Source organism: Carcharodon carcharias, chromosome 13 (assembly GCF_017639515.1).
Source record: "Carcharodon carcharias isolate sCarCar2 chromosome 13, sCarCar2.pri, whole genome shotgun sequence".
In the NCBI taxonomy this organism is placed as follows: domain Eukaryota; kingdom Metazoa; phylum Chordata; class Chondrichthyes; order Lamniformes; family Lamnidae; genus Carcharodon; species Carcharodon carcharias.
In genome coordinates, this window is record NC_054479.1 from 132833018 (window position 1) to 132846279 (window position 13262).

At 43.1% G+C, this 13262-nt stretch overlaps 1 protein-coding gene across 1 annotated transcript in view; it reads left to right on the top strand.

The window, feature by feature from the left end:
• The window catches only part of LOC121285838, a 503016-nt gene that overhangs the window by 3315 nt on the left and 486439 nt on the right, over nucleotides 1-13262 (top strand). The gene's annotated exons all lie outside the window — the stretch shown is intronic.

Genomic DNA, 13262 nt, shown 5'->3' on the forward strand with positions numbered 1-13262 from the left:
ACTGTTAAGACTGCCTATACAGCCAGCTCAATTAGCAGCAGTAGATATTAATAAGTTTTTTAAATTTGTGAATTATATTAAGATTTTTTGAGAACTGGAAATTATTTATTAAAGAGAGAATTTCTCTCAATGTATTTTTTTTGGCAAAAAGCGTTGACTGAAAATATATTTTTTAGCATATTAAAATCAGAAAAGGCCGACTACCCATAATTGGATTTTTTTTCATCTTGTTGATCATTGGTTTCTGTCCCATCTGACTTGGTGCTGCTTTCTATTCTGTTTTGTGCTGCGTCACATCATTGACGAACATTGTTGCATGTAGAAATGGAAAAAAACAAGAGGTTCAAGAAATCTGAGTTTGAACAGAAAACATTAGGAATGATAAGTGGATCTATCAGCCCCTGAGAGAGGATAACTTTCTGCGTCAGAACTTGATCTTAATGAAAGGTCACACCCAAAATGCTAACCCCATGCTTTTTCCTTTCTTTCAGGCAGACATTTGATTGAGCTGCTGGATATTTCTAACCCTCTCTTGATTTTTTGCTGTATGTGATTTCAGCATCGAGCATTCTAGGTATCATTCTGCTTTTATAATGCTTTGAATGTAATGAAAGCAGAGGTGGAAGCGAAGGTAGGAGTTGATGACCAGGGATTAGATGAAACAGGGGTTTTGTGAAGGGGAGAAGTGTTTCTGCATGCCTGAAGGTATTGTAAGGAAGTGGGACAGCATAACAAAAGGCTGGAGTTACGAGAGTGGAGGATGTGTGCTGGAATATTCATTGAAGATTGCAGAGGTTGAGAGAGTTGTGTCCATGAATAGGCATGCATATGATAAATAGTAACTTATTGATGGATATTAATAGGATCCGAGCTGGTTGGTGAGTCTGAAACCAAGAGACAAAGCTTTTCTTTATTGAGCGATTTTATTGACTTGTTCAGTGTCTCAGCTCTCCTCTCCCACACCCCAGTGTCCCAGCTGTCCCCTATTTATACGTGTTCAAATACCCATCGCCTGTTTGTCTTGACCTTAACAATTAACATGATATTTACATTGTTAATATCTTGTCAATAACAAACAGTAACAATAGAGAACCAGTTAAGGTGAGGATGGGAATGGTGGGGATGTGGAACTGAGTGTAGACCAATATTGGAAGCACAGTTGGTGAAGGGAAAACCTTGGGAAGGTGAATAGGGAAAATATTGGGTGGCAGTCATGTTTTGGAAGTGATAGTAATATTAAGTTAGGATGGAGGTAGGTCATCCTGCAAAATTGGAAATGAGTGGTGGCTAGCATTGGGGTTGGAAGCTTTGCCCAGGGTTAAACAGAACAACAAAGTTGCACTTTGTCTGCCTCATCCTGGGGTCTTGGTGCAGTGACTTGCCTGGGCGCTGAACAGGAGAGGTTTGGTCTTGCCAGGAGCTGGATATTGGATTTAGCTGTCAGAAAACACATTGGCAATCGTGGACTTTAATGTGGTGGTGGGTGAGCTCGACGGGAGTGCCTTCTGTGCATATGTGAAAGCTGATCCTATGCTACTTGCAGTTGCTTTCACTGAAGAGCATCATGTAGAAGACGATCAGAAGGAGGCAAGGATGGGACCTTGAGCCACACTTGGGATGACTTCATTGGGTAAAAGAAGAAATTGTTTAAAGGAAACGTGTGGGATTTGTTGATAAATATGGCATGGGGCCAAAATACGTTCCCAGTGAGATGGACCAACAATCTGCATGTATAATGTGCACTTTTTAAAAAAAAACAGCCCAAGACGCTTCACAGGAGCATAATCAGTCTAAATTTGATGCCAAGCAACATGAGATATTTGGGCAAGTGACTAGCCACTTGATGGAAGAGATGGGTTTTAAGGAGCATCTTAGAGGGGCAGGGAGAGATAGAGGTGTAGGGATGGAATTCCAGAGATTTAAGGTCAAGACAGCTGATGGTGCAATGATTGACAATTGAATGCTGGGAGTCAGGTCAAGCAGGACGAGGAAGGTTAATGTGATGAGGTCCTAGTCAAAAAGGGTTCCGATGACTTTGATCAATCGTGGAAGACAAAAACAAGATTAGAGAGGACAGTGCAAGAGTTGGCCTGGAGCTGGGTGATGACGATATGTTGGAGGACTCAAAGTGTCTTTGGACGTGATGTGGTAATTAATGAGGACACACTTGGAATTTATCCCCCCCAAGGAGAGGTGTTGGCAGTTTCCTTGGGCAGGAAACCTTTAATTCTATCAGGTAGAATAATAGAGTGCAGCCAACCAAGATTGATAATTACTGATTTGGCCCTAATTGTTGCTGAAAGGAGAGTGAAGAAAATGAACTACCTGGAAGGAAGGTCAATTTCCTCATAGCTTAATGCTAAGGTGGAGCCGTTAGAGTAGTGGTCATGTCATTAGGCTAGTAGTCCAGAGGGTGGCTAATACTCTGGGGACATGGGTGCAAATCTCACCAAGGCAGCTGGTGAAATTTAAATTCAATTAATAAATTGGGCTAGCTAGCCTCTAATGGTGACCATAAAAACCCATCTAGTTCACTAGTGACATTTGGAGGTAAAAAGGAAATATGTCATACTGACTGCAACATTGTTGTTGACTGTTAGCTGCCCTCTGAAATGGCCTAGCAAGCCACTCAGTTCAAGGGCAATTTTGGATGGGCAACGGACACTGGTCTTTCCAGTGATGCCCAGGACCCATGAAAGAATGAAGAAAAAAAAATGCTCTAGCAGTTCTGGTTTGATGGTTGGCTATTTCTCAGAACGTTTGAGTTTAGGATTGTCCATTTTAAAGCAGCAGTTTGATCATAATATTGACCTTAGTTTGTTTTGCATGTATTAACCTTAGTTATGCTTCGAGGATGACAGATAATGCCGATCTCCTTAATTAAAGTTAGGTTAATTCCTGGTAACTGAAAGGTGTGTGGGGTTATCGTACTGTGTGTTTGCATTTGGGATCTGAGGTTGAATGCCGTTCACATCTGTGGGATGAAAGCATTATCTTGGTGTGAAGAATACAAATTTGAATAATTGGAAGGCTCATCGCAGTTCCGAGCTCGCTTCCGTTTTTCAGTCTCGCCACAGAGAAATGCCCATTATTTGTACAGTTTGGCAGTTTTATTCAGAGGTCAAAATAATGCTGGAAAATGCAATAAGATGGCTCTTCTGAGAGTGGATTGAGGGACATTACCGGGGAGTGATGTAGAGTCTTAATGTGTGTTGGATTTAAAAATGTGTCATCAAAGATAGTTTTGGCAGGTGTCAAAAGTGAATAATATTTCCATTCTCTAGCCTTGTTTCCATAACCAAATAACTTTGGCCATACTCTCGCCCCCACCCCCAATCTAATGCCACCACTAGCCCCCAGCTTAAGGAAAAAATCCGATGGCTTGATTCTGCTTTCCAAAATCTTACATTCTGGCTGTTCGATTTTATTTTCTTGCTCTTTAAAAACCAACATGCCGAAATTATTTGGTGCAGTTCTTGCTCTCGGCTTTTTTGTGCTTCCTTACTCTTGGCATCAAGTAGCGAGTTGCTACCTGCCCTGCTGTTCCCAAACTGCATTACCTACACTGACCACACAGTTTTGGCTGGACCAAAAATGGGGCTTTGGCTGAACAGGGAAGAGAATGAGATGATGCTCAGGAACCTTTTTTTTCTTTGGTGCTCACACACACACTGCTGCAGTGAGTAACAATTGCTTTTTAGCGCTGTGCGTGAAATCAGCATGTATCATCGATTAGTCGGCCCAAGTAACCTTGGTGATTGACCTACAGTGCTGTGTGGCACTGTCTGAGGGAGGAAAGTTAGACCATCCCATCTCGGTCTTTTTAGCTTGGGCTATTTGTTTTACATTAAGTCTGTGGCTCCCAATTTTTGTAAAACTTTTCTTATAGAATTCTCTTTACAACATACATATCCTCTGGATCTGTCTAACCTGGGTTCCTCTTTGTTTTGCTTTCTTATACATTTCTGTGAGTAATGGCTAGGAAACTGGAAGATGCAGTTAGTTATCATACTGTCTTTAGATCCCATTAATTGCTTAATTATTTTCAATATTGGCAATATAGTTCACTTTGTGACTCAACTGTTGAGTGCTTTTTACCATAATGCAGCTGAATTCAAGAACATTCCAGGTTGGATTCCTGGGCTGTGCTAAATTATGGATTTCAGCCACAGGACTATGAGTGAACGTAGGAACTATTGAAATTTCAGCAGTAGCTTTTTCTGCAGATCCCTGCTCAATGACTTCCACTGGAAGGTGTGGGGGTGTGTGTGTGTTGTTTTTGAGTCTGAACAAGGCTAGGCTAGTCTATTTTCTTCTGTCCTTTCCTCATGGGGGAATAGTCTGTCCCTCAGCTTGGCTTTATGTACCTGGGGGTATCCCACTTGTGGATATCTGACCAGCATGAGTCAACACTTTGTGCGTGTATGTGTGTGTGGGGTTGATGCTCAGAGGGGGAAAAAAAATCAGAACAACTTTGTGGGTGGACCCTCATGTTGAAGACCAAGGGCAAGACTGGTTTCCGTATCATGGCAGCTGAGAGAGAACTTTGAAGAACACTGCACCAATTAACTTGTTTTTTGCTTGTTCATAAATACTGTTCATGTCACGAGGCAAGAAAACAAATCTATGGCAGCTGCTGTTTTTATTTTGACAAGTATGTGGCTAGTGAACCTCACTGGCGATTGGTACATGGAACTCAGCCCTTTTAATGCTGGTTGTTTACTAAAGATGTTTCCAGTTTTGCTGCTTACGTCCAGTCATCCTTGATTGAACAAGGAATGTGTGTCAGGATTGGAATTCAAAAACGAGACTTGCCTGAAAATGCTCGGGTCACAAAGTTGTATTTGATAAATGGCGTAATGGAAAATCATACAGGGCCTACAGTTTGCTGACCTTTTTATAAATCGTTCATCACATGTTGCTTCTTTCTATTGTGCACTGGAAAAAAGACATATATTTACATGGAGGTTGGAGGCCAGTATGTATTTTTCCAATGAATCTCGTGCTCATGATAGGGATATTATGGCCGAGGCACAGAACACAGTCATTGTTTCCATGTAAACCATTCGTGAGGTTAGCTGTTGCCTTGGTTCGACACAAAATGGAGCTGCTTCTGTTTGGCCCCAATCCCAGAAGAGCAGACGTTACTGCACCAATGCTCATGTTCGCCGGGAACTTGATGCTGGCTACTTCAAGCTCACTGGTCCTTGCAGTCAGCAGTTAAGCTTTCTATCTCATCAGAATGTGTGGAGTTGAACCCATTTGCCTGCAGCACCCAATTTGCTCATACCTCATTATTGTTGTCTGGCCTGCAGGAGTTAATTTTCTTGTGTGTCAGTGCAGATGTGAACTGAAGTTTTGCATCTTATTTGGCTTCGTTATCCTCATCCTTGAGATCTGGGGGAAGATGATCGAGGATGATTTGAGTTAATTATTTTCACATCAAGAACTTTGCTCCTGTCTGCTGTTCTTGTGCATATTCTTAGAAACAGGTCTGCTATCGCTAAATCACTCTATCTACTTCCTCCTTATGAGCTTGTATAGTGTGGGACATGTGGCACTTGCTCTATTTACATTCCTGTGTGCAAAGTGAAAGGGTTTCCTTTTATATTTTGTATTGATGTATTTTACAATTACAGTTTAGCAATTGACCTTGAAACACGGAAGAAGACTTGCCACACCTGTACTTGTAGGCACCCTGCTTTAAATCGCCTTTTTTTAATCCTTTCTGGAGCATAGGAGATGGGATAGAAAAGAGCCTTGATTTCCTATTGAAAATATTTCGCTGGGTGTTTTATGGTGTCCTGTATGTGTGCAATGTGACAGTGAATCCTTGTGCTATCCTTTTGGAATGCTGGAATAGTGGTTTGATCCTAAAATTTTCCAGGTGCTGAGTTCATTTTTTTTTTTGCCCCCCCCCCCCCCCCCCCCCCCACCTTTAATTGCTGTTGTTCCATCTTAAATGTTGATCCCTTCTCTGAGATATAGTTTCCCCTTGGTCCTTTGCAAGTATTGAGAATCTCCTGGGTGTTGATCACATGGGGGGCTGAGGAGAGGGGAACCACAGCACAGTCACATCCTCAACCACTGCCAACATGTGCTCACTTCTGTTCGGAATGGGGCTGACCCCCCTTTGTAATCCTTGGACTCCGAAATCCAATGTTGTTGCCTTGCTGAAGTTAGCTTCCTGAGCTTTAGTGTGTTGGTAGGTGGGAGCCGGGTAGGGAAATGGAATGAGGATTCACATCAGATTCCTAATCTCTTGTCACTGAACAGAGGCACAGTGCTCCATGTCAGGAAAGCGGGAAAATGGTTGATGGGGGTGTGCTGGGTGTTGCCCGGAGTGTGGAGAGAGAATAGGGAGGAGCTGCACCCTGCTTTCTAATCCTGTTCAGGGCAGTATAGTCCTGTGCTGGGTGGTAGCTTGGTGTCTTACAAGATTGGGATGGAGGATTTAAGGGGGGGAGGCGTGTTGGGGTGGGGGGCAGCAGACAAGGGGGTTAAAATCCAGTATGTCTGATTGTACAAATCCAAAGCTGTCTCTTCGTCACGTCACTTTTATTCCCTTGGATTTTGACCCATGCATGTTCAAAAGTATTTGGTTTTGATAATTTTTGCCTGGAGGGGATTTGTGTCTCGAGCTCAGGATCAGGAATGGTGATGACACTGAGGTAACGTGACCATTTGCTGTGACGTAGTGAGGCTCAAATCAGATTTGTGTTGCGCAGTTCCTTTTTGCCAAGTGCCAGGGTGTGACAACCCTTAGTGTGTCGGCTGTGTTTTTCAGGGTTTCTGCCTGGATATTTTGCAGGGTGTTGAAATAAAATGCCTCGTGTGATGAAGTGAAATGTTGTGGTGCACAATGTTGTGGAGAAATCTGAGAGTGAGCTTCTCTTTGATTTGGAAGCAATAACTGCAGTAGCTCATGTCGATTCCTCTTTTAGAGGAGCTAAATTTAGCTCCCGCTGAGATAAGGCCACAAACAGTCTAAGCATTGACTTCGAGAAACCATTTGCAGATTTGTCACATTTTGCTATTAGTGCCAAGCTACCTTTTAGAGTCCGATGTATCCAAACATACAAAGAAATGTTTTTATTATGAATCGGGGAGCAGGTTCTTAATTTTTGAATGATATTGGTGTTCGGCTGCTTACGTCCTAACAGAATTGTTTTTTTGGATGCCGCCTAGGCAATGGCTCCAGGCACAAGAGGAATTCTTTTGGTATTTCATGTAGGTTTCTCATGTTCCGGTTTATAATGGTTGACAGGCAACTTGTAATATTCTGAGGTTTCTTCATTATTTTCTCTCCCTTTGCCCCCACTTGATTCTCCTCTTCCTCCTGTCCTCCAGCGACTGAGGTTGCGTTTCTCAACGGGCAGTACCTGCCTTTTTACTGTCGATGTGAGGTTGGAGAGCCGGGGGGGGGGGTTGGCTCTCCGGGGGTCTGGAGCATCACGGTAATGCCTGAATGTGCCGTTATATAAAAGCTGAGCAGGTGGACTTTCCAGAGGAGTGGCTGGACTGGTGGCAGAGTCATTTAGTTGCTTTGTTTGTCCTGTTCTTCCTTCACTGGATTAGATATTCAGTTACTTGATTTTATCTGTTCAACAATAGGAGCCCCTTTAAGTTCAGGACTGTAATCTTGAGCAAGTTTAAGGTGGTAATAGGTCATTAACTGATTGCTTAAGAGGTGTGGTTAATGGTCCTGTGGTTTCTTCCTGTTCTAGTTGGAATATTGAGTCAGATGAGATGCTATACTTTTGAGCTGAGTGGAAAGAGTTTGAGAGAAGAGGGGTGGGTGAAAATTTAGAGGGGGTGTGGGGTTCTGCTTCCGAGAATGGCGCTGTCCAACCTTTAAAACTGATCTTAGCCTGAAGTGAATGCGGAGTTTGGTTATTGCGAGAATTTTGGCACTTGCGGGAGCTTGGGCTAATGTAAGTTGGATGCAAAGTGACCAGAGCGCAGGGAACTCCTTGTGATGGACGCAGAACAGTGTGTGAAAGCCATCAATATTCCCATGTGTATCCAGGAGAGTATTGAGTCAAAAAGCCCAGTTGTAGGGGAGCTCCGTGCTGGAGTAGCCAATGGCTGTGTCCTGCTGCTCTCACAGCTAAGTCACCCTGAGAGCCAGTGCTGGACAGTTCAGGACACGGCGTTCATCTTGGAAGAGGGAGAGAATGGGTGACTACTATTTGCATGGACCTTGAGAGGGAGACCATTCGTGGCTGCAGGAAGCCAAGATACCAAGATTGGCCGAAAGGTGCATTGTGCTCCACAGGTATGAGGTGGGAGGACAAAGTGACTGCCTGAGAGAAGCGTGATCCTCAACATCATGGCCCTATGCAGATGAGAGATCAGTGGACTGTTGAGAGGAGAGTTGCTGGACTGAAAGATTCCATAGGCAGGGGTTGAGATGCTGCCTTTTGCCTTCATGACCAGGAGCCCTGAAAGCTGTGTACATGCATGTTTATACAGTATGTATGTTTACATTATATTTGTATTTTATATATTGTACATACTCATGTGTTTGTGTGTATGAAAACACTCAACAGGTCAGGTTGCATTTTCCATTTACTTGTGGCTTTTATTCCTGGACACTGTGTTGCTTCTCTGCCAGGCAGAACCTTATTCGGGAACGAGTAGCAGAATAAAACTGGAGGAAAGCAGCCAAACATTGGAACCAAACCACTAACTGAGATATATGTATGCCTGAGAGGCAGTTAAGCACTGGTTTGGACAACAAGACTTTAAGAGCGCCAACCTCTGAAGTGCTACTTGTGCTCACCTGCCAGACAGATTAAGGAGAGGAAGATTAGGAGGGGTCTATGTGTGTCTACAGGGCAAGTACAGGAGGGAAGAGGGTATTGGGGTGATTTCCTGCAACAAGGGGAAGGCCTTATCAAGTGTATGGGCTGCCCCCAGAGAAGAAAGGGCAACTGTGACAGTCGGGAGACTAGTTCTGACAGGTGTGTGTGTGTGTGGGGTGGGGGGGGGTGGGGGGGTGTGGTAAAATCTAGGTTTGAGTTTTTTCTTTCCGAATTTATTCATGGGATGTGGGCACTGTTGGCTAGGCCAGCATTTATTGCCCATCCTTAATTTTCCCTTGAGGCGGTGAGAATGACTCTACTGGAATAAAAAGTCGTTTGGAGAAATAAATGTGAGAAAATACGATAGGGAGAAAGGAAAGAAACAGGCAATGGGAGTGAGGTTAAAATACTGTAGGTGATGAGCAAAATTAAATAGGAAAATGAGGAAAAGACAAATTGGTTGGTTCCAAGTAGGTGGATAAGTGAATAGCCCAAACATTTAAAATGAAATTCGAGCTTGCGAAACCATTGATGACTTTGAGTCTTGACAAGACCAGAAGCTTAATTTTCCTGTTGTCTTCATTTGTGGATGTTTCTGGGTGGGGGCTGTTGTGGCATGTGGGACAGCTGTCTCTCCGATACATTCTGCTGTGGTGATGGATTCTAAGGATGTGTAAAAGGGGTTTTAATTGTGTACTAATGGTAATTAATTGCATGCAGATGGTGGACATTACAGAGGCACGGGAGAATCCCCATTTAACAAGGAACAGGCTGAAACTGTGGTTGTTGGATGAGAAGCTGCATGTTTGTGCTGGGAATAAACATTTCTAAAATTGTGTGAAGACCGGTTCTATCCTTCACCAGCTGCCTTTGAGGACTATAACCGAGTTTGGTGCTACAACAGAATTGTTTTGAATATAGTCCACGAACAGAAAAGGGAAGTGGGACAGAACTCACTGTGCATGAAGAGGCCGGCAAGCATGGAGATGACCCAGAGGTGGAGATCGGAATAGAAGCATTTTGCATGGAGGATAAACAGCAGTTTGGATTTGTTTTGGTCAAATGGCCTGTTTCTGTGTTGTACAAACGTGCAAAAGGAGACACGGGAGTGATATTGGGCAATCTCGAATCATCCCAAGATTGAGCACAGATGTTAGTTTATTTCCAGTGTGTCGTATTCCAGATTGCTTCTGAGATCAGCACATTGCAAATCGAACAAGGAGGAAAACATCCCTTACTTTGAATTAGCCCTGAGAGATGGTCTGGGAGAATAATTGGGAAATAGTGAGCACAATGTTAGTTTAACTCAAAGTAAAAATAGTAAAGACATTGGGGGTGTGGGGGAGAAGAGGTGAAGGCCAAATTTAGGGAGATAAAAGGGGACCTGTCCAAATGAATTGGCCAGACAAATCAGAGTGGAAAATCTTCAAACAGAGTAAACGATAAGGCGGAAAAAAGGGTGCATCAAAGTTTAGAGCTGGGTGTATAAATAGTGAAAGCTAACTGAACTGAGGAATTCTTGGAGTGTAGTCCTGGGGCTGAGATGATTGGCCTCCAACAACCACAACCATCTTCCTTTTGTTCTATGCGTGACTCCAACCAGTGGAGAGTTTTCTCCCTGATTTCCGTTGACTTCAGTTTTGCTAGGGCTTCTTGTTGACAGATCTAGTTGAATGCTACCCTGATGTTGCCTCACCTCTGGAATTCATCTCGTCTGGGCCAAGGTTGTATAGAGGTCTGGAGGCAAATAGTCCTTGGTGGAGCACAGTTAAGTGTTATCGATTCCTTGCATCACCTTGCTAAAGTTTGACATTAGACTGATGGGGTGGAAATTGGTCATGTTGGATTTGTCCTGCTTTTTGTGGACAGGATGTACCTGGGCAAATCTGCACATAATCAGTTAGATGTTCGTGTTGCAGTTTTACTGGAACAACTTAGCAAGAGCCAATGTTGAAGCTGTATGGGAGTTCGTAATCATTAACCTTTGTGGTCAGAAGTAATGGTTGTACTTGATGTCAGTGCCTTTGAGAAAACCTCATCAGGGTCGTGAGTGACTGCTGATTAATTGGTGCAAAATTTCCAGGGGGCAGAATATCCGTTTGTTAAATAGTCGGATTGAAATCTGCACACACAACCTTGTCAGCAAACTGAAACGCTGCAATATCTATTTTTATCACAAGATGGTGGTGTTGCTGTGTAGCTCACTGGCTACCTCCAGTGGCATGAAGCTGCTACTGCTGTCTGGACTGGCAAAGTCTGGACGAAAGCTTGTGACGCACTCGTTCTGGTTGAGCCGCTTGCACGTTCGTGTGGAGCTTTGAAAGTCCCAAAATTGCTTTGTTTCCTAGAACTGTTATTCCACACTGATGTTGAAGCAAGAGTATATAATTTATATTTTGCTTCTTTTGGTTTTATAGAAATTCTTTTTTTAAAAAAAAGATACTATAGATATGGCCCAAGAAGATATTTACTTTTCTCTGAAGAAAAGAGCGCATACTTTCTATGACCATTTCCAGGTTTTGTAGTTCAGAAACCATAGTCTTACTGGGATGAGATTTGCAGGGGTCTGGCTGGCAAATCGAGGACAAAAGTCTTTATTTCCAGGTGGTCCTCAGACTTTTATATCAGTGATTTAACCTTGAGAACTGCGACCATCCAGATGATGGAAGATTTTTTCTTATTCTTTGGCATGTGGGTGTCGCTGGCAAGGCCAGCATCTGTAGCCCCTCCCTAATTGCCCTTGAACTGAAGGGCTTGCTAGGGCATTTCAGAGGGCAGTTCAGAGTCATCTGCATTGCTGTGGGTCTGGAGTCACATGTAGGCCAGGCTTGGCAAGGATGACAGATTTCCTTCGTTAAAGGGCATAAGTGAACCAGCTGGGATTTTATGACAACCAGCAGCCTTGGTGGGACCTGAACCCGTGTCCCCAGAACATTAGCCTGGGTCTCTAGATTACTAGTGACATTGCCGCTACAGCACTGTCTTATCCACTACACCAAAGTCTTCCCCTGCCTGGCTTGCAGTTAAAACAAAGAGTTTCAGGAATAATAAATGCCTTGTATCTTTGGCATACTTGGAAACTTCCTTGGAGTACAAATGTTAAGCTCCTGATCTTGGAGGACCAAACAGCTTGCGGGTTCTGACGTTGGAGGTTTGATTGTTAGGTATTAGCAAGTCTCCAGCAGAATATTTTCAAGGCAGTAATAACTAGTTCTAGTCAAAGAAGGTGATGCATGAGGAACATGTTACTTGCCGGGAAAAAAAATGGCTTAAACACAGTGTTCCTCCTCATTGTGACAGGTGGTGCTTTCTGTTCTCGCCTTCCAAGAGCCATGCTGTGTTTGAAGGACAGTTCAGGGGAGGACTGACAGACCAGAAGTTTGTCTACCTGGCTCCAGAGACCGTGTGGTTTTGGATCTATACGGGACTGGGTTGATGTGCTCCCGTATTCAATTTTTCTGCTTCCTTGTTCTGGGAATGGTGCACCAATGTTATTGCATGATAGAGTATCTGATTAAAAGACGTGTGTGTTATCAATTACAATTGTTACATTGCCCTCGATTTTCCAAAGGCAGACAGGTTGCAAGTTGAACCACATAATGTGTGCAGCAGCTACATTTGAGGTTTTTGACTGAGAGGATTGAGTATTATCAACGAACTATAGGCTGTTTTATGAATACCACTTGTTTGGTTTTTTTGCGCCTGTCACTGCTATTGCATTGGTTGCCTGCAGTCTAACCTCTAATAATCTAATTATCTAACCTGTAGTTGGTTTTTTTTTTGGTATTAACTGATGCATCGATTCATACACATTTTTAATGAGAGAAACCCCAAGGCACTGAGGCGTTGCTGAAAAGTCATTGATTATATTAAGTTTCACAAAAAAATTCTTGGGAGCAATGTATATATTTTTCTGATCTTCACCTCTTCATAATACTTGAAAGATTAACAGTTGACTCAAATAGTTCAGGTTATAGCAAGGCGTGGTTGAGCATTTCTGATGGTGTGACCTGTCGATCATTGTGCCATCCTCATCAGAGGCTATTGATGGCAGGTGGCAACCACATCAAACGGTGCACTTCTGAAATTGTGTTCCATCTCTGCAGGTAGTCGCTACCATAGAAAAGGTGGGGAACAGAAAAGCTGCCTAAAACTAAGGGGTGGAAGGAAGAAGAGAAGAAAGCTAGCTAGCCCTGCAGAATAAAATGGTGCCTCCTTAAGCACAGCATCTTAACCAGTTCCCTTAAAACCTAAGACATTCTTTGAGGGAAAAAAATGTATTTTAAGCTCCTGCAGTGTTCCATTATTCAGTGCACGAAAGATCAAAAATAGGCTTTGGGAAAGCTGTAACAGGCAAAATAAATTGCAACTATGTGCCTGCTTTTGGTTTTCAAGTTCCGCTATCCCTGCTCTTTATTTAAAATCAGATAAGTGAAGTTCTCTATATTTAGACTA